The sequence below is a fragment of the Schistocerca piceifrons genome, unplaced genomic scaffold (genome assembly GCF_021461385.2).
Source record: "Schistocerca piceifrons isolate TAMUIC-IGC-003096 unplaced genomic scaffold, iqSchPice1.1 HiC_scaffold_409, whole genome shotgun sequence".
NCBI lineage: Eukaryota > Metazoa > Arthropoda > Insecta > Orthoptera > Acrididae > Schistocerca > Schistocerca piceifrons.
The window spans coordinates 39,265-60,397 of record NW_025728635.1 but is presented as its reverse complement, the minus strand read 5'-3'; the positions used below and the strand labels follow the sequence as shown (position 1 = coordinate 60,397).

The 21,133-nt window shown below is 51.9% G+C and overlaps 6 non-coding genes across 6 annotated transcripts; all 6 read left to right on the top strand.

Annotated features, from left to right (window-relative positions):
- Positions 1 to 1,745: 1,745 nt before the first annotated feature.
- LOC124748236 lies at positions 1,746 to 1,910 on the top strand. The gene has a single exon (XR_007011660.1). It is a non-coding gene; the product is annotated as a U1 spliceosomal RNA (small nuclear RNA).
- Positions 1,911 to 4,077: 2,167 nt separating this feature from the next.
- Positions 4,078 to 4,239, top strand: LOC124748235. Its single transcript, XR_007011659.1, has one exon. It is a non-coding gene; the product is annotated as a U1 spliceosomal RNA (small nuclear RNA).
- Positions 4,240 to 6,404: 2,165 nt separating this feature from the next.
- Positions 6,405 to 6,566, top strand: LOC124748234. Its single transcript, XR_007011658.1, has one exon. It is a non-coding gene; the product is annotated as a U1 spliceosomal RNA (small nuclear RNA).
- A 2,165-nt stretch (positions 6,567 to 8,731) lies between these two features.
- On the top strand, positions 8,732 to 8,893 carry LOC124748233. Its single transcript, XR_007011657.1, has one exon. It is a non-coding gene; the product is annotated as a U1 spliceosomal RNA (small nuclear RNA).
- A 2,165-nt stretch (positions 8,894 to 11,058) lies between these two features.
- LOC124748232 lies at positions 11,059 to 11,220 on the top strand. Its single transcript, XR_007011656.1, has one exon. It is a non-coding gene; the product is annotated as a U1 spliceosomal RNA (small nuclear RNA).
- A 2,163-nt stretch (positions 11,221 to 13,383) lies between these two features.
- On the top strand, positions 13,384 to 13,545 carry LOC124748231. Its single transcript, XR_007011655.1, has one exon. It is a non-coding gene; the product is annotated as a U1 spliceosomal RNA (small nuclear RNA).
- Positions 13,546 to 21,133: the final 7,588 nt, after the last annotated feature.

Below are 21,133 nucleotides of genomic sequence, written 5' to 3'. Positions count from 1 at the left end.
AGCAAGCGTCTAGCGTAGCGTCTCGGGGACTTGCAGACTTGCGGCACTTGAGGAGCTTGTGGGGATGTGAATCGAAGGAAATAACATGACGAGCTGCACCGAAAACGAGAAACATAGATTCTAGCCAACAGCGCCCTGTGCTCCCAGGCGAGGCGGCCACCCATCCAAGCCCAACGTCGGTGATCGGACGAGAACCGGCGTATTTGCACCCCTTTCTTACCCCGCTGCCGTTGGCGAGTGACTGCTGCAACGTGTGCTGGCAAGTCAGCTTCGGATCCTCACTTAACTTCCACACACAGTGAATATCTTCCTGGCCACGACAGTTTCCCGCCGCAGTTGACGTCTACCTGCTCCAAGAATGGCCTTTCGTCGCAGTGGTTGTGTTTCATCTGACAACTTTGCAGGCAACCTAAAATAACGCTTGGAAATGAGCAATTAAAGCACGAGGAGGACTGACTGAAAACGGCCGCATGAAATTATCTAAGCTCGGTTTCGATTGCAACAGTTCCAATGAAATACTCACGTACACTAATTGCAGAGGTAGGTAGGAATAAATAAATAAATTCGTTGTTGAATCACTACATTCGGAAAAAAAAAATATACACTGTATTGTTTAATATCATTTCTTTACACTTCAGAACTGTTACTACTTCAAAAACAAGCAATTTAATTTATCCTTACTTACTCCATGTCCAAGCAAAGAGGCAGAGAGGGGTGAATGTAATGCCTGCAGCAGTTTCAATGTTTGCACATATAAAACTACTCATAGCGTCACCATAGTCATAAGATATTAATCATTTATGAAATGCCGCAAAATTAATCTGCAGCAAGCTGTGTTGCCATCAGATGGCAATGGCATTGTTTTGACAGTGCTACCTAGTAGTGGTGCAGCCTAAACGAATTAATTACTTCCCCTAAACTTTTCCATCTAGCTTAAATAATGAAGCATTATACTTTCATATGCGTGAAGGAAATATCTCCACATTCTGAATTAAAGAGAACACAAATTTCGTCCGAGCTTTCCAGATCGTGCTCGAGATGAACAGAAAAAAAAAAAAAAAGAAGTGTTACCTTACCTTCAAGTGTCTTCCTGTTCCATCAGCGTCCAATGGGGTAAGTTGCAGTTTTTTGCTGATTATTGCCTTTCCCTTAAGAGCCTGCTGACGTGATGTTTGTCCCTCGTGTACAACACCCACGAGTGCATACAGCTTCCTTAGAACATCTGATAGTCTGAGCTTGGTCCTTCGGTTGCTCAGCGACAGACAAGGGCGATTGACAATGCTGCCGTATTTCCTAGCACTATGGGCTCCCACGGAGGGAGCAAAGGTAAGAGAAATAATTGATTTTGTGGCTTGCAACTGTGGCTGGAAGAAACAGTCATTCAGCAAATCTCATTTGCCGTTTTGACACCGGCCGAGAAAGAGGGCGACTTTCAGGCGGAGAGGGTGGCTCGAAGGCGGTAACCCCGACATGGCCCGCCATCTCCCGGAGGGTGCAGTAACTTAACCCCAGCAACGGCCGGCGCGCGAGTCGCGATGTCTTCCGCACGAAAAATGCATCGCTTTCTGCAGAAGGCCGTTATTGTGCCTGTCTGCCTGCTAACTCGACGGCCAACAGCGCGTTTCTAAGGAAGCAAGTACATTCACGGCACCATGCTCTTCGCCGAATGCGACAACGTCAAGAGTTCTCGTTCCACTACGATAGCGCGACGCATTACAAATATTCGCCTGTGGCCGAGGAGAAGCATACTTACCTGGCGTAGAGGATACCGTGATCATGAAGGCGGTTCCTCCGGGGTGAGGCTTGTCCATTGCACTTCGGTCGAGCTGACCCCCGCGATTACTCCAAATGCGAGTAACTCGGGCGCATAATTTTTTGGTAGTCGGGGACTGCGTTCGCGCTGTCCCGGTGCTAATCTCCGTTACAATCAAAGCCTCTCCTCGTGTTGGACGATAAGTACTGACTGTGAGTAATTTACCAGCTTCTCATAACCGATGATGCCTCCACTAGAAGCGACAAAACACACTAGGAAACGGCGTCGAAAGCCAGAGCCAGCGCCACTGCTCTTCAACCGCGTGGCACGCGCGCTCGTAATAACAGCGGCAGCCGCGAGATGGCTCAGGCCATCTAACTTGGCTACGATTTCCGTATTAACGGTCGAACGGCCCCTTTTAGCATTCTCTGCCCATAAACGGATTGCGCGCCAAACGTTATTCGGCGGCGCGGCATTCCCTGCAAGCACAGTGACTGCTGTGGCGCGAGCGGGCGTACAGGGGCCATCGGGCCAGCCGAACGCTTTGGCGCCTGTGGCATGGTACATGAGGGGCCGGAAGCAAGCGTCTAGCGTAGCGTCTCGGGACTTGCAGACTTGCGGCACTTGAGGAGCTTGTGGGGATGTGAATCGAAGGAAATAACATGACGAGCTGCACCGAAAACGAGAAACATAGATTCTAGGCCAACAGCGCCCTGTGCTCCCAGGCGAGGCGGCCACCCATCCAAGCCCAACGTCGGTGATCGGACGAGAAACCGGCGTATTTGCACCCCTTTCTTACCCCGCTGCCGTTGGCGAGTGACTGCTGCAACGTGTGCTGGCAAGTCAGCTTCGGATCCTCACTTAACTTCCACACACAGTGAATATCTTCCTGGCCACGACAGTTTCCCGCCGCAGTTGACGTCTACCTGCTCCAAGGAATGGCCTTTCGTCGCAGTGGTTGTGTTTCATCTGACAACTTTGCAGGCAACCTAAAATAACGCTTGGAAATGAGCAATTAAAGCACGAGGAGGACTGACTGAAAACGGCCGCATGAAATTATTAAGCTCGGTTTCGATTGCAACAGTTCCAATGAAATACTCACGTACACTAATTGCAGAGGTAGGGTAGGAATAAATAAATAAATTCGTTGTTGAATCACTACATTCGGAAAAAAAAAATATACACTGTATTGTTTAATATCATTTCTTTACACTTCAGAACTGTTACTACTTCAAAAACAAGCAATTTAATTTATCCTTACTTACTCCATGTCCAAGCAAAGAGGCAGAGAGGGGTGAATGTAATGCCTGCAGCAGTTTCAAATGTTTGCACATATAAAACTACTCATAGCGTCACCATAGTCATAAGATATTAATCATTTATGAAATGCCGCAAAATTAATCTGCAGCAAGCTGTGTTGCCATCAGATGGCAATGGCATTGTTTTGACAGTGCTACCTAGTAGTGGTGCAGCCTAAACGAATTAATTACTTCCCCTAAACTTTTCCATCTAGCTTAAATAATGAAGCATTATACTTTCATATGCGTGAAGGAAATATCTCCACATTCTGAATTAAAGAGAACACAAATTTCGTCCGAGCTTTCCAGATCGTGCTCGAGATGAACAGAAAAAAAAAAAAAAAGAAGTGTTACCTTACCTTCAAGTGTCTTCTGTTCCATCAGCGTCCAATGGGGTAAGTTGCAGTTTTTTGCTGATTATTGCCTTTCCTTAAGAGCCTGCTGACGTGATGTTTGTCCCTCGTGTACAACACCCACGAGTGCATACAGCTTCCTTAGAACATCTGATAGTCTGAGCTTGGTCCTTCGGTTGCTCAGCGACAGACAAGGGCGATTGACAATGCTGCCGTATTTCCTAGCACTATGGGCTCCCACGGAGGGAGCAAAGGTAAGAGAAATAATTGATTTTGTGGCTTGCACTGTGGCTGGAAGAAACAGTCATTCAGCAAATCTCATTTGCCGTTTTGACACCGGCCGAGAAAGAGGGCGACTTTCAGGCGGAGAGGGTGGCTCGAAGGCGGTAACCCCGACATGGCCCGCCATCTCCCGGAGGGTGCAGTAACTTAACCCCAGCAACGGCCGGCGCCGCGAGTCGCGATGTCTTCCGCACGAAAAATGCATCGCTTTCTGCAGAAGGCCGTTATTGTGCCTGTCTGCCTGCTAACTCGACGGCCAACAGCGCGTTTCTAAGGAAGCAAGTACATTCACGGCACCATGCTCTTCGCCGAATGCGACAACGTCAAGAGTTCTCGTTCCACTACGATAGCGCGACGCATTACAAATATTCGCCTGTGGCCGAGGAGAAGCATACTTACCTGGCGTAGAGGATACCGTGATCATGAAGGCGGTTCCTCCGGGGTGAGGCTTGTCCATTGCACTTCGGTCGAGCTGACCCCCGCGATTACTCCAAATGCGAGTAACTCGGGCGCATAATTTTTGGTAGTCGGGACTGCGTTCGCGCTGTCCCGGTGCTAATCTCCGTTACAATCAAAGCCTCTCCTCGTGTTGGACGATAAGTACTGACTGTGAGTAATTTACCAGCTTCTCATAACCGATGATGCCTCCACTAGAAGCGACAAAACACACTAGGAAACGGCGTCGAAAGCCAGAGCCAGCGCACTGCTCTTCAACCGCGTGGCACGCGCGCTCGTAATAACAGCGGCAGCCGCGAGATGGCTCAGGCCATCTAACTTGGCTACGATTTCCGTATTAACGGTCGAACGGCCCCTTTTAGCATTCTCTGCCCATAAACGGATTGCGCGCCAAACGTTATTCGGCGGCGCGGCATTCCCTGCAAGCACAGTGACTGCTGTGGCGCGAGCGGGCGTACAGGGGCCATCGGCCAGCCGAACGCTTTGGCGCCTGTGGCATGGTACATGAGGGGCCGGAAGCAAGCGTCTAGCGTAGCGTCTCGGGACTTGCAGACTTGCGGCACTTGAGGAGCTTGTGGGGATGTGAATCGAAGGAAATAACATGACGAGCTGCACCGAAAACGAGAAACATAGATTCTAGCCAACAGCGCCCTGTGCTCCCAGGCGAGGCGGCCACCCATCCAAGCCCAACGTCGGTGATCGGACGAGAACCGGCGTATTTGCACCCCTTTCTTACCCCGCTGCCGTTGGCGAGTGACTGCTGCAACGTGTGCTGGCAAGTCAGCTTCGGATCCTCACTTAACTTCCACACACAGTGAATATCTTCCTGGCCACGACAGTTTCCCGCCGCAGTTGACGTCTACCTGCTCCAAGGAATGGCCTTTCGTCGCAGTGGTTGTGTTTCATCTGACAACTTTGCAGGCAACCTAAAATAACGCTTGGAAATGAGCAATTAAAGCACGAGGAGGACTGACTGAAAACGGCCGCATGAAATTATTAAGCTCGGTTTCGATTGCAACAGTTCCAATGAAATACTCACGTACACTAATTGCAGAGGTAGGTAGGAATAAATAAATAAATTCGTTGTTGAATCACTACATTCGGAAAAAAAAAAAATATACACTGTATTGTTTAATATCATTTCTTTACACTTCAGAACTGTTACTACTTCAAAAACAAGCAATTTAATTTATCCTTACTTACTCCATGTCCAAGCAAAGAGGCAGAGAGGGGTGAATGTAATGCCTGCAGCAGTTTCAAATGTTTGCACATATAAAACTACTCATAGCGTCACCATAGTCATAAGATATTAATCATTTATGAAATGCCGCAAAATTAATCTGCAGCAAGCTGTGTTGCCATCAGATGGCAATGGCATTGTTTTGACAGTGCTACCTAGTAGTGGTGCAGCCTAAACGAATTAATTACTTCCCCTAAACTTTTCCATCTAGCTTAAATAATGAAGCATTATACTTTCATATGCGTGAAGGAAATATCTCCACATTCTGAATTAAAGAGAACACAAATTTCGTCCGAGCTTTCCAGATCGTGCTCGAGATGAACAGAAAAAAAAAAAAAAAGAAGTGTTACCTTACCTTCAAGTGTCTTCTGTTCCATCAGCGTCCAATGGGGTAAGTTGCAGTTTTTTGCTGATTATTGCCTTTCCTTAAGAGCCTGCTGACGTGATGTTTGTCCCTCGTGTACAACACCCACGAGTGCATACAGCTTCCTTAGAACATCTGATAGTCTGAGCTTGGTCCTTCGGTTGCTCAGCGACAGACAAGGGCGATTGACAATGCTGCCGTATTTCCTAGCACTATGGGCTCCCACGGAGGGAGCAAAGGTAAGAGAAATAATTGATTTTGTGGCTTGCACTGTGGCTGGAAGAAACAGTCATTCAGCAAATCTCATTTGCCGTTTTGACACCGGCCGAGAAAGAGGGCGACTTTCAGGCGGAGAGGGTGGCTCGAAGGCGGTAACCCCGACATGGCCCGCCATCTCCCGGAGGGTGCAGTAACTTAACCCCAGCAACGGCCGGCGCCGCGAGTCGCGATGTCTTCCGCACGAAAAATGCATCGCTTTCTGCAGAAGGCCGTTATTGTGCCTGTCTGCCTGCTAACTCGACGGCCAACAGCGCGTTTCTAAGGAAGCAAGTACATTCACGGCACCATGCTCTTCGCCGAATGCGACAACGTCAAGAGTTCTCGTTCCACTACGATAGCGCGACGCATTACAAATATTCGCCTGTGGCCGAGGAGAAGCATACTTACCTGGCGTAGAGGATACCGTGATCATGAAGGCGGTTCCTCCGGGGTGAGGCTTGTCCATTGCACTTCGGTCGAGCTGACCCCCGCGATTACTCCAAATGCGAGTAACTCGGGCGCATAATTTTTGGTAGTCGGGACTGCGTTCGCGCTGTCCCGGTGCTAATCTCCGTTACAATCAAAGCCTCTCCTCGTGTTGGACGATAAGTACTGACTGTGAGTAATTTACCAGCTTCTCATAACCGATGATGCCTCCACTAGAAGCGACAAAACACACTAGGAAACGGCGTCGAAAGCCAGAGCCAGCGCACTGCTCTTCAACCGCGTGGCACGCGCGCTCGTAATAACAGCGGCAGCCGCGAGATGGCTCAGGCCATCTAACTTGGCTACGATTTCCGTATTAACGGTCGAACGGCCCCTTTTAGCATTCTCTGCCCATAAACGGATTGCGCGCCAAACGTTATTCGGCGGCGCGGCATTCCCTGCAAGCACAGTGACTGCTGTGGCGCGAGCGGGCGTACAGGGGCCATCGGCCAGCCGAACGCTTTGGCGCCTGTGGCATGGTACATGAGGGGCCGGAAGCAAGCGTCTAGCGTAGCGTCTCGGGACTTGCAGACTTGCGGCACTTGAGGAGCTTGTGGGGATGTGAATCGAAGGAAATAACATGACGAGCTGCACCGAAAACGAGAAACATAGATTCTAGCCAACAGCGCCCTGTGCTCCCAGGCGAGGCGGCCACCCATCCAAGCCCAACGTCGGTGATCGGACGAGAACCGGCGTATTTGCACCCCTTTCTTACCCCGCTGCCGTTGGCGAGTGACTGCTGCAACGTGTGCTGGCAAGTCAGCTTCGGATCCTCACTTAACTTCCACACACAGTGAATATCTTCCTGGCCACGACAGTTTCCCGCCGCAGTTGACGTCTACCTGCTCCAAGGAATGGCCTTTCGTCGCAGTGGTTGTGTTTCATCTGACAACTTTGCAGGCAACCTAAAATAACGCTTGGAAATGAGCAATTAAAGCACGAGGAGGACTGACTGAAAACGGCCGCATGAAATTATTAAGCTCGGTTTCGATTGCAACAGTTCCAATGAAATACTCACGTACACTAATTGCAGAGGTAGGTAGGAATAAATAAATAAATTCGTTGTTGAATCACTACATTCGGAAAAAAAAAAAATATACACTGTATTGTTTAATATCATTTCTTTACACTTCAGAACTGTTACTACTTCAAAAACAAGCAATTTAATTTATCCTTACTTACTCCATGTCCAAGCAAAGAGGCAGAGAGGGGTGAATGTAATGCCTGCAGCAGTTTCAAATGTTTGCACATATAAAACTACTCATAGCGTCACCATAGTCATAAGATATTAATCATTTATGAAATGCCGCAAAATTAATCTGCAGCAAGCTGTGTTGCCATCAGATGGCAATGGCATTGTTTTGACAGTGCTACCTAGTAGTGGTGCAGCCTAAACGAATTAATTACTTCCCCTAAACTTTTCCATCTAGCTTAAATAATGAAGCATTATACTTTCATATGCGTGAAGGAAATATCTCCACATTCTGAATTAAAGAGAACACAAATTTCGTCCGAGCTTTCCAGATCGTGCTCGAGATGAACAGAAAAAAAAAAAAAAAGAAGTGTTACCTTACCTTCAAGTGTCTTCTGTTCCATCAGCGTCCAATGGGGTAAGTTGCAGTTTTTTGCTGATTATTGCCTTTCCTTAAGAGCCTGCTGACGTGATGTTTGTCCCTCGTGTACAACACCCACGAGTGCATACAGCTTCCTTAGAACATCTGATAGTCTGAGCTTGGTCCTTCGGTTGCTCAGCGACAGACAAGGGCGATTGACAATGCTGCCGTATTTCCTAGCACTATGGGCTCCCACGGAGGGAGCAAAGGTAAGAGAAATAATTGATTTTGTGGCTTGCACTGTGGCTGGAAGAAACAGTCATTCAGCAAATCTCATTTGCCGTTTTGACACCGGCCGAGAAAGAGGGCGACTTTCAGGCGGAGAGGGTGGCTCGAAGGCGGTAACCCCGACATGGCCCGCCATCTCCCGGAGGGTGCAGTAACTTAACCCCAGCAACGGCCGGCGCCGCGAGTCGCGATGTCTTCCGCACGAAAAATGCATCGCTTTCTGCAGAAGGCCGTTATTGTGCCTGTCTGCCTGCTAACTCGACGGCCAACAGCGCGTTTCTAAGGAAGCAAGTACATTCACGGCACCATGCTCTTCGCCGAATGCGACAACGTCAAGAGTTCTCGTTCCACTACGATAGCGCGACGCATTACAAATATTCGCCTGTGGCCGAGGAGAAGCATACTTACCTGGCGTAGAGGATACCGTGATCATGAAGGCGGTTCCTCCGGGGTGAGGCTTGTCCATTGCACTTCGGTCGAGCTGACCCCCGCGATTACTCCAAATGCGAGTAACTCGGGCGCATAATTTTTGGTAGTCGGGACTGCGTTCGCGCTGTCCCGGTGCTAATCTCCGTTACAATCAAAGCCTCTCCTCGTGTTGGACGATAAGTACTGACTGTGAGTAATTTACCAGCTTCTCATAACCGATGATGCCTCCACTAGAAGCGACAAAACACACTAGGAAACGGCGTCGAAAGCCAGAGCCAGCGCACTGCTCTTCAACCGCGTGGCACGCGCGCTCGTAATAACAGCGGCAGCCGCGAGATGGCTCAGGCCATCTAACTTGGCTACGATTTCCGTATTAACGGTCGAACGGCCCCTTTTAGCATTCTCTGCCCATAAACGGATTGCGCGCCAAACGTTATTCGGCGGCGCGGCATTCCCTGCAAGCACAGTGACTGCTGTGGCGCGAGCGGGCGTACAGGGGCCATCGGCCAGCCGAACGCTTTGGCGCCTGTGGCATGGTACATGAGGGGCCGGAAGCAAGCGTCTAGCGTAGCGTCTCGGGACTTGCAGACTTGCGGCACTTGAGGAGCTTGTGGGGATGTGAATCGAAGGAAATAACATGACGAGCTGCACCGAAAACGAGAAACATAGATTCTAGCCAACAGCGCCCTGTGCTCCCAGGCGAGGCGGCCACCCATCCAAGCCCAACGTCGGTGATCGGACGAGAACCGGCGTATTTGCACCCCTTTCTTACCCCGCTGCCGTTGGCGAGTGACTGCTGCAACGTGTGCTGGCAAGTCAGCTTCGGATCCTCACTTAACTTCCACACACAGTGAATATCTTCCTGGCCACGACAGTTTCCCGCCGCAGTTGACGTCTACCTGCTCCAAGGAATGGCCTTTCGTCGCAGTGGTTGTGTTTCATCTGACAACTTTGCAGGCAACCTAAAATAACGCTTGGAAATGAGCAATTAAAGCACGAGGAGGACTGACTGAAAACGGCCGCATGAAATTATTAAGCTCGGTTTCGATTGCAACAGTTCCAATGAAATACTCACGTACACTAATTGCAGAGGTAGGTAGGAATAAATAAATAAATTCGTTGTTGAATCACTACATTCGGAAAAAAAAAAAATATACACTGTATTGTTTAATATCATTTCTTTACACTTCAGAACTGTTACTACTTCAAAAACAAGCAATTTAATTTATCCTTACTTACTCCATGTCCAAGCAAAGAGGCAGAGAGGGGTGAATGTAATGCCTGCAGCAGTTTCAAATGTTTGCACATATAAAACTACTCATAGCGTCACCATAGTCATAAGATATTAATCATTTATGAAATGCCGCAAAATTAATCTGCAGCAAGCTGTGTTGCCATCAGATGGCAATGGCATTGTTTTGACAGTGCTACCTAGTAGTGGTGCAGCCTAAACGAATTAATTACTTCCCCTAAACTTTTCCATCTAGCTTAAATAATGAAGCATTATACTTTCATATGCGTGAAGGAAATATCTCCACATTCTGAATTAAAGAGAACACAAATTTCGTCCGAGCTTTCCAGATCGTGCTCGAGATGAACAGAAAAAAAAAAAAAAAGAAGTGTTACCTTACCTTCAAGTGTCTTCTGTTCCATCAGCGTCCAATGGGGTAAGTTGCAGTTTTTTGCTGATTATTGCCTTTCCTTAAGAGCCTGCTGACGTGATGTTTGTCCCTCGTGTACAACACCCACGAGTGCATACAGCTTCCTTAGAACATCTGATAGTCTGAGCTTGGTCCTTCGGTTGCTCAGCGACAGACAAGGGCGATTGACAATGCTGCCGTATTTCCTAGCACTATGGGCTCCCACGGAGGGAGCAAAGGTAAGAGAAATAATTGATTTTGTGGCTTGCACTGTGGCTGGAAGAAACAGTCATTCAGCAAATCTCATTTGCCGTTTTGACACCGGCCGAGAAAGAGGGCGACTTTCAGGCGGAGAGGGTGGCTCGAAGGCGGTAACCCCGACATGGCCCGCCATCTCCCGGAGGGTGCAGTAACTTAACCCCAGCAACGGCCGGCGCCGCGAGTCGCGATGTCTTCCGCACGAAAAATGCATCGCTTTCTGCAGAAGGCCGTTATTGTGCCTGTCTGCCTGCTAACTCGACGGCCAACAGCGCGTTTCTAAGGAAGCAAGTACATTCACGGCACCATGCTCTTCGCCGAATGCGACAACGTCAAGAGTTCTCGTTCCACTACGATAGCGCGACGCATTACAAATATTCGCCTGTGGCCGAGGAGAAGCATACTTACCTGGCGTAGAGGATACCGTGATCATGAAGGCGGTTCCTCCGGGGTGAGGCTTGTCCATTGCACTTCGGTCGAGCTGACCCCCGCGATTACTCCAAATGCGAGTAACTCGGGCGCATAATTTTTGGTAGTCGGGACTGCGTTCGCGCTGTCCCGGTGCTAATCTCCGTTACAATCAAAGCCTCTCCTCGTGTTGGACGATAAGTACTGACTGTGAGTAATTTACCAGCTTCTCATAACCGATGATGCCTCCACTAGAAGCGACAAAACACACTAGGAAACGGCGTCGAAAGCCAGAGCCAGCGCACTGCTCTTCAACCGCGTGGCACGCGCGCTCGTAATAACAGCGGCAGCCGCGAGATGGCTCAGGCCATCTAACTTGGCTACGATTTCCGTATTAACGGTCGAACGGCCCCTTTTAGCATTCTCTGCCCATAAACGGATTGCGCGCCAAACGTTATTCGGCGGCGCGGCATTCCCTGCAAGCACAGTGACTGCTGTGGCGCGAGCGGGCGTACAGGGGCCATCGGCCAGCCGAACGCTTTGGCGCCTGTGGCATGGTACATGAGGGGCCGGAAGCAAGCGTCTAGCGTAGCGTCTCGGGACTTGCAGACTTGCGGCACTTGAGGAGCTTGTGGGGATGTGAATCGAAGGAAATAACATGACGAGCTGCACCGAAAACGAGAAACATAGATTCTAGCCAACAGCGCCCTGTGCTCCCAGGCGAGGCGGCCACCCATCCAAGCCCAACGTCGGTGATCGGACGAGAACCGGCGTATTTGCACCCCTTTCTTACCCCGCTGCCGTTGGCGAGTGACTGCTGCAACGTGTGCTGGCAAGTCAGCTTCGGATCCTCACTTAACTTCCACACACAGTGAATATCTTCCTGGCCACGACAGTTTCCCGCCGCAGTTGACGTCTACCTGCTCCAAGGAATGGCCTTTCGTCGCAGTGGTTGTGTTTCATCTGACAACTTTGCAGGCAACCTAAAATAACGCTTGGAAATGAGCAATTAAAGCACGAGGAGGACTGACTGAAAACGGCCGCATGAAATTATTAAGCTCGGTTTCGATTGCAACAGTTCCAATGAAATACTCACGTACACTAATTGCAGAGGTAGGTAGGAATAAATAAATAAATTCGTTGTTGAATCACTACATTCGGAAAAAAAAAATATACACTGTATTGTTTAATATCATTTCTTTACACTTCAGAACTGTTACTACTTCAAAAACAAGCAATTTAATTTATCCTTACTTACTCCATGTCCAAGCAAAGAGGCAGAGAGGGGTGAATGTAATGCCTGCAGCAGTTTCAAATGTTTGCACATATAAAACTACTCATAGCGTCACCATAGTCATAAGATATTAATCATTTATGAAATGCCGCAAAATTAATCTGCAGCAAGCTGTGTTGCCATCAGATGGCAATGGCATTGTTTTGACAGTGCTACCTAGTAGTGGTGCAGCCTAAACGAATTAATTACTTCCCCTAAACTTTTCCATCTAGCTTAAATAATGAAGCATTATACTTTCATATGCGTGAAGGAAATATCTCCACATTCTGAATTAAAGAGAACACAAATTTCGTCCGAGCTTTCCAGATCGTGCTCGAGATGAACAGAAAAAAAAAAAAAAAGAAGTGTTACCTTACCTTCAAGTGTCTTCTGTTCCATCAGCGTCCAATGGGGTAAGTTGCAGTTTTTTGCTGATTATTGCCTTTCCTTAAGAGCCTGCTGACGTGATGTTTGTCCCTCGTGTACAACACCCACGAGTGCATACAGCTTCCTTAGAACATCTGATAGTCTGAGCTTGGTCCTTCGGTTGCTCAGCGACAGACAAGGGCGATTGACAATGCTGCCGTATTTCCTAGCACTATGGGCTCCCACGGAGGGAGCAAAGGTAAGAGAAATAATTGATTTTGTGGCTTGCACTGTGGCTGGAAGAAACAGTCATTCAGCAAATCTCATTTGCCGTTTTGACACCGGCCGAGAAAGAGGGCGACTTTCAGGCGGAGAGGGTGGCTCGAAGGCGGTAACCCCGACATGGCCCGCCATCTCCCGGAGGGTGCAGTAACTTAACCCCAGCAACGGCCGGCGCCGCGAGTCGCGATGTCTTCCGCACGAAAAATGCATCGCTTTCTGCAGAAGGCCGTTATTGTGCCTGTCTGCCTGCTAACTCGACGGCCAACAGCGCGTTTCTAAGGAAGCAAGTACATTCACGGCACCATGCTCTTCGCCGAATGCGACAACGTCAAGAGTTCTCGTTCCACTACGATAGCGCGACGCATTACAAATATTCGCCTGTGGCCGAGGAGAAGCATACTTACCTGGCGTAGAGGATACCGTGATCATGAAGGCGGTTCCTCCGGGGTGAGGCTTGTCCATTGCACTTCGGTCGAGCTGACCCCCGCGATTACTCCAAATGCGAGTAACTCGGGCGCATAATTTTTGGTAGTCGGGACTGCGTTCGCGCTGTCCCGGTGCTAATCTCCGTTACAATCAAAGCCTCTCCTCGTGTTGGACGATAAGTACTGACTGTGAGTAATTTACCAGCTTCTCATAACCGATGATGCCTCCACTAGAAGCGACAAAACACACTAGGAAACGGCGTCGAAAGCCAGAGCCAGCGCACTGCTCTTCAACCGCGTGGCACGCGCGCTCGTAATAACAGCGGCAGCCGCGAGATGGCTCAGGCCATCTAACTTGGCTACGATTTCCGTATTAACGGTCGAACGGCCCCTTTTAGCATTCTCTGCCCATAAACGGATTGCGCGCCAAACGTTATTCGGCGGCGCGGCATTCCCTGCAAGCACAGTGACTGCTGTGGCGCGAGCGGGCGTACAGGGGCCATCGGCCAGCCGAACGCTTTGGCGCCTGTGGCATGGTACATGAGGGGCCGGAAGCAAGCGTCTAGCGTAGCGTCTCGGGACTTGCAGACTTGCGGCACTTGAGGAGCTTGTGGGGATGTGAATCGAAGGAAATAACATGACGAGCTGCACCGAAAACGAGAAACATAGATTCTAGCCAACAGCGCCCTGTGCTCCCAGGCGAGGCGGCCACCCATCCAAGCCCAACGTCGGTGATCGGACGAGAACCGGCGTATTTGCACCCCTTTCTTACCCCGCTGCCGTTGGCGAGTGACTGCTGCAACGTGTGCTGGCAAGTCAGCTTCGGATCCTCACTTAACTTCCACACACAGTGAATATCTTCCTGGCCACGACAGTTTCCCGCCGCAGTTGACGTCTACCTGCTCCAAGGAATGGCCTTTCGTCGCAGTGGTTGTGTTTCATCTGACAACTTTGCAGGCAACCTAAAATAACGCTTGGAAATGAGCAATTAAAGCACGAGGAGGACTGACTGAAAACGGCCGCATGAAATTATTAAGCTCGGTTTCGATTGCAACAGTTCCAATGAAATACTCACGTACACTAATTGCAGAGGTAGGTAGGAATAAATAAATAAATTCGTTGTTGAATCACTACATTCGGAAAAAAAAAATATACACTGTATTGTTTAATATCATTTCTTTACACTTCAGAACTGTTACTACTTCAAAAACAAGCAATTTAATTTATCCTTACTTACTCCATGTCCAAGCAAAGAGGCAGAGAGGGGTGAATGTAATGCCTGCAGCAGTTTCAAATGTTTGCACATATAAAACTACTCATAGCGTCACCATAGTCATAAGATATTAATCATTTATGAAATGCCGCAAAATTAATCTGCAGCAAGCTGTGTTGCCATCAGATGGCAATGGCATTGTTTTGACAGTGCTACCTAGTAGTGGTGCAGCCTAAACGAATTAATTACTTCCCCTAAACTTTTCCATCTAGCTTAAATAATGAAGCATTATACTTTCATATGCGTGAAGGAAATATCTCCACATTCTGAATTAAAGAGAACACAAATTTCGTCCGAGCTTTCCAGATCGTGCTCGAGATGAACAGAAAAAAAAAAAAAAAGAAGTGTTACCTTACCTTCAAGTGTCTTCTGTTCCATCAGCGTCCAATGGGGTAAGTTGCAGTTTTTTGCTGATTATTGCCTTTCCTTAAGAGCCTGCTGACGTGATGTTTGTCCCTCGTGTACAACACCCACGAGTGCATACAGCTTCCTTAGAACATCTGATAGTCTGAGCTTGGTCCTTCGGTTGCTCAGCGACAGACAAGGGCGATTGACAATGCTGCCGTATTTCCTAGCACTATGGGCTCCCACGGAGGGAGCAAAGGTAAGAGAAATAATTGATTTTGTGGCTTGCACTGTGGCTGGAAGAAACAGTCATTCAGCAAATCTCATTTGCCGTTTTGACACCGGCCGAGAAAGAGGGCGACTTTCAGGCGGAGAGGGTGGCTCGAAGGCGGTAACCCCGACATGGCCCGCCATCTCCCGGAGGGTGCAGTAACTTAACCCCAGCAACGGCCGGCGCCGCGAGTCGCGATGTCTTCCGCACGAAAAATGCATCGCTTTCTGCAGAAGGCCGTTATTGTGCCTGTCTGCCTGCTAACTCGACGGCCAACAGCGCGTTTCTAAGGAAGCAAGTACATTCACGGCACCATGCTCTTCGCCGAATGCGACAACGTCAAGAGTTCTCGTTCCACTACGATAGCGCGACGCATTACAAATATTCGCCTGTGGCCGAGGAGAACATCTCCGGCGGTACACCGCAAGGTTACCGCCCTTCGATTGTGCCTTTTTCGCGCTAATCGAAGTGTTAGGGGTTCCAGGTGCCAGCCAGCCAGCCAGCCAGCCAGCGGTTCCCGGTCCCGGCCTGCAGCAGTGGTCCCGCAGCCAGCCAGCCAGCCAGCCAGCCAGCCAGCCAGCCAGCCCTCCGGTGGCAGCAGCAGTCCAGCCAGCAGCAGTCCAGCCAGCAGCAGTCCAGCCAGCAGCAGCAGCAGCAGCAGCAGCAGCAGCAGCCGCAGCCGCCCCGGCCCCGTCCGCGGCAGCAGCGTCCCTGCCTCTCGCCGTCGCCGTCGCCGTCGCCGTCGCCGTCGCCGTCGCCGTCGCCGTCGCCGTCGCCGTCGCCGTCGCCGTCCGTCGTCCCCCAGTGTGTGTCCTGTCCTTTTAGTGCTGTGTTTTTCTATCTTCTTCTTGTCGTCATGTCCGCCCCCACCACCACCGTCACTACTACCACCACCGCCATCGTGTATACGTCCCCTTCCGCCGCCTCCACCACTATCACTTGGTGTGCCCAATCCCACCCCCCTCCTTCCATCCCTCCCCTCCTCTCTATCCCTTCGCCCTCGCTCTTTGTCTCCCCGTCTCCCGCCTCTTCCTCTCGTTCTGATCCTTTCCCCCCACTCCCCCAGCCTGTCACTGCAGCTCCGGCTAGGGTGGTGGCCCGTCGGGCCACTGCCCACGCCCAGCTCTCCCCATCGCCATCGCCATCGCCATCACCGCCACCACCGTCATCATCGTCACCATCACCATCACTGCCACATTCGCCTGCACCGTCACAGTCACTATCTCCGGCGCCGCCTGCTGCGTCCGTGCCGGGACCTGTCCCTTCCCACCACCTCCCCATCGTTCCCGTCCCTCCTGTCACCACCCGCCCATCTGCCGCTGTCAAACGCCCTAGTGGCGCCTCCACTTCCTCTGCTCCTAAAAAGGCTCCACCCCGCCCGCCATCCCCACCCCAAAATGCCATGGACGTCTCCCCACCAGGCCCCGCTCCCTCCTCCTCCTCCTCCTCCTCCTCCCCACCCGGTCTCTACAAATATCTCCTGTCCCGTCCCGATCCTTCCTTCCTCGAGGCCCGGAATCTCTCCCTCCTCCTCCGCCAACATTTCCCTGGCGTCCCCATCTCTCTCCTTACTCCCAGACGGGATTCTGTTCTTATCTCCTCCCCCAGCCCAACCCTCCATACTGACATCCTCTCCCGCCTCCCCATCACCCGTTTTGGTCCTCACGCCTCCCTCACCCCTGCTCCCTCCCCATCTCCTACCCGCCAACCCCAACCCCCGCGTCGCCCGCCGACCCTCACCGCCGTGATCACTCGGCTTAGCCCGTCGATCACGGAGGAGGAGGTGCTGGCGGAGCTGAAGGCCCATCCCACCCTGGAGGTGCGGGCGGTCCGCCGCATTTTCAACGCGACCGGCCCCACCCGCCTTATGCGGGTTTTCTCTGAGGACGCCCCCTCCATTGACCGTCTCCTGAAGGAGGGTGCCCTCCTCTTCAATCAGCGGTACAAGGTCGACCCCTCCCGTTCCCCCCCTCAATCCCTGCGCTGCCAGAGATGTCTGCGCTACAATGCACATCCAACAGCAGAGTGCCGCGAGGCCCCCACCTGCCCACATTGTCGGCAAGCGCACTTCCTCCGGCAGTGCCCCAACCTCCAATCCCCTCCCTCCTGTAATACCTGCAGCCTCCCCCACCCCACCTACTCCCAAAAGTGCAAAGCCCGACCCCCTCCCACCACTCCTGAACTCACCGTACCTGTCCGTCCCCAGGACGCCCCCACCCCTCCTGGCAATTCCCTTCGTCCCCCCCCCACTGCTGAGGACATCATCAGGTTCCTCACCATTGTCCTTCAAAACGTCCATCCCTTTCAGCGCCCCCACACCTTACAACAGATCTCCCTCGCCGCCCGTTCCATATTCCACCTTAAAATGTACGCCACCTTTTCCAATAACCAGGCCCATTTCACCTTCTCCCGCCTTGACACCCTCGTCTAAGTCCTTATCATGGCGCGACAGCATCGTATCCTTTTCAACAATATCCGCTCCCTTCCCGCCAACAAGAACCTCTTCCTGCACACCCTTGCTACCCACCGTGTGGATGCCTTCCTCCTCAATGAAACCTTCCTCCAACCCCACCACTCCATCCACACCTCCCCCTATCTCCTCCACCGCTCCGATAATCCCCTCCCAGTTGCACGTGGCGGAGTTGCCATTGGCCGCCACCGCCAGATCCCCGTTCGGCTCCAGCCTCTCCTTCCCGACCCCACCGAACACCTGATCCTTAGTCTCTTCTTCCCCGGCCTTACCATTACCTGTGCCACCATCTATGTCCGCCCCAACGCCCCTCTTCCTTTCGACTTCCTCTCCCACATCGACCGTACCTTCTCCTCCTATGTGATCGCCGCCGACCTCAACATCCATAGTCGCTCCGCTGCCCAGTTACGGCGGTGGCATCGGTTCCTCTCCTCCCTTCAAGGCGACCTCATCCCCATCCCCCAGCATACTCGTCCCGAATCCAACTCCACTCCCGCTGTTATCCTCTCCTCCCCCAACCTCCTTGGTCGCATTACGGTGGATGTCCTGGAGCCTATTGGTAGCGACCATCTCCCTGTCCTCCTCACCGTTTCAGACGGCCGTCGCCCCCGCCCCGACCCTTGTCATGACCCTCCCCCTAAGTACATCCATGACTATTCCCGTGCCAACTGGAATGCCTACCGGGATACCCTCTCCACTCAGGTCGATAGCCACCCTCTCGCCTACCGCCGTCCTGATGATGTCACCCATGCCGCCTCCTTTCTCCAGCAGACCTTGTCTGAGGCCGTGGAGGCCCACGTCCCTACTGTTGCCATCCACCCCCACCGTCCTACCTTACCACCACAGGCCGTCCTCCTCCTCCGTGAATCCCGTCGTCTCTACCGTGCCTTCCTCCGCACGCGTGACCCGGACACCCTACGACGCCACCGGCAACTACAGCGACACATTCGAAATTTGCTCGCGGCCAAGAAACGCCGGGACTGGCGACAGACATGCACCCGTTTAACTGCTACCCTCCCTATAAACTCGTCCAAGTTCTGGACCGCCTTCCGTCGCCTTACCGGAACTAAACCCTCCCCCTACTATCCTCTTCTCCACGATGATCGCCCCTTTCCTGACGCCCTTAGTAAGGCCAATCACTTTGCCTCCTACCTGTCCGATGTGTTTTCCATCCCTGATGATCCCCAGTTCGATTACTCCCTCTTCCCAGATATCCGCGATCGAACTGATACCTCTGTCCCTCCCCTCGCTCCTGGTTTCCAGTACTTGGACAACATTCCACACACGGACCTTAATGCCCCCATCACCACACAGGATCTCATCAATACACTCCGCACCAAACGCAACACCGCTCCTGGTCACGATCGTGTCACCTACCGTCACCTTCGTGAAGCTCCTGTCTCTTTTCTCTCCACCCTGGCCAGGCTCTACAATGTAGTCCTGTCCACCGGTTACTACCCCGACCTGTGGAAAACCTCCCGTATCCTCATGTTCCTCAAACCTGGCAAACCGCCGTCCGCCGTCTCCTCCTACCGTCCCATCAGCCTTACCTCGGTCTTCAGCAAGGTCCTGGAATCTATCCTCACCCGCCGCATCCACCAGCATCTCCGCCAGCACCGCCTCCTCCCCGTTACCCAGTGTGGCTTTCGGCCGTCCTTCTCTTCCGACGATCTTCTCCTTCACCTCACTCATCTCCTTTCCGAACAGCTCAATTCCCGTCGCTCCGCAATCTTCCTCTCTCTTGACCTCGAACGCGCATATGACCGCGTATGGCATTCCGGTCTCCTCTTCAAGCTCCAAACCTTCGCCCTTCCCATTAACTACGTTCGTCTGATCGGTTCCTTTCTCTCCCGCCGTCCTTCCTATGTCACCATCCATAACACCGATTCCTACACCTTTTTCCCCTCCGCCGGTGTGCCCCAAGGCTCCGTCCTCTCCCCCCTTCTGTACCTGTTGTACACGGCGGACATGCCGCCGCCGTCACCCCCCATCCACCTTCTCCAGTTTGCCGATGACACCGCCTTCCTCGCCCTTGCCCCCACCCTGCGACGCTCCCAACACCTTCTCCAATCCCATCTTGACCGGTTCACCGCTTGGTGCAACCAGTGGATGCTCAAGGTCAATCCTTCCAAAACCCAGGCGATCATTGTAGGCAAAACCACTCCCTCCTTCCGCCTCCTTGATTTCTATCTCACCGTTTATGGCCGTCCCATCGCTCTCACCCCCACCCTTAAGTACCTTGGCGTCACCCTCGACCGTCGCCTCTCCTGGACTCCCCATCTCCAGACAATCCAAGCCAAGGCACGTTCCCGACTCCGTCTCCTCAAGCTCCTTTCCGGCCGAACGTGGGGTCTGGACCCCTCCACCATCCTCCACACCTATAAGTCCCTCATCCGCCCTATCCTCTGTTACGCCCATCCCGCCTGGATCTCCGCCCCCCCTTCCTTTTATAAATCCCTCCAAGTCCTTGAACGCCATGCTCTCCGCCTTGCCTATCGCATCCGTCTCCCTTCCCCCACGCGGATCCTGTATGACCTTATCCCCTTCCCCCACCTCCTCCTCTTCCTCGAAAGGATACGAATCCTATACACCTCCCGTAAACTCGATCCTCCTCACCCGCTCGTCTCCCCGATCCTCTCCCACCCCCGCCCGCTGCCGCGCCTGTACTCCCACGTCCCACCTGGTCTCCATCTCTCCACCCTCCTTACCCTCTCCCAAGGTGGTTTCCGCCAGCTCCCCCTCCCTGATGATGTCCTCCTCCCCTGCATCTACCCCTCCTATCAACTTTGATCCTCCCCCCCCTCCTGTGTCCTTTCCTTCAGGCACCCTCCCTCCCCCCCTTTTCCCTTCCCTTCTCTTTCCTTTCCCCCCTCCCTCCTACCCTCTCCTCCGGGCTTCACTCCCCCTACCTCCCTCCCCCTCTCTCCTTTGCCCATGGCATCTCTGCTCTCCCCTCTCCCATTTCCCCTTCCTCCTCCTCCACCTCCTCTCTTGGCAGGTCCCCGGACTCGTACACGCTGAGTGGACATTCGCGCGCCGGAGATCGTCGCCATCAGTGTCTCGTGAGTGCCGTCGTGTTTCGTGTTCAGTGTTCCCGTCATACTCCATCGTTCACCTGTGCCATCGCCATCTTCAGTGTTAGTGCGTCGTGGCAACAGTTTGTAGTGAATTTTCGTCAAGTGTGAACGGCTCCGTGTTTGTCTTTATGTGTCTACTGTTTTATTACCCACCGTTATGTCACATTTGTGTATTCTTTCTGTTCTATCTTTATCTCCTCTACGGCTGAAGAGCGGCGTACCATGCTGCTGACAGCCTGCCTGTTTGTACGGGTTTGAAAATAACAATAAAGAAAAAAAAAAAAA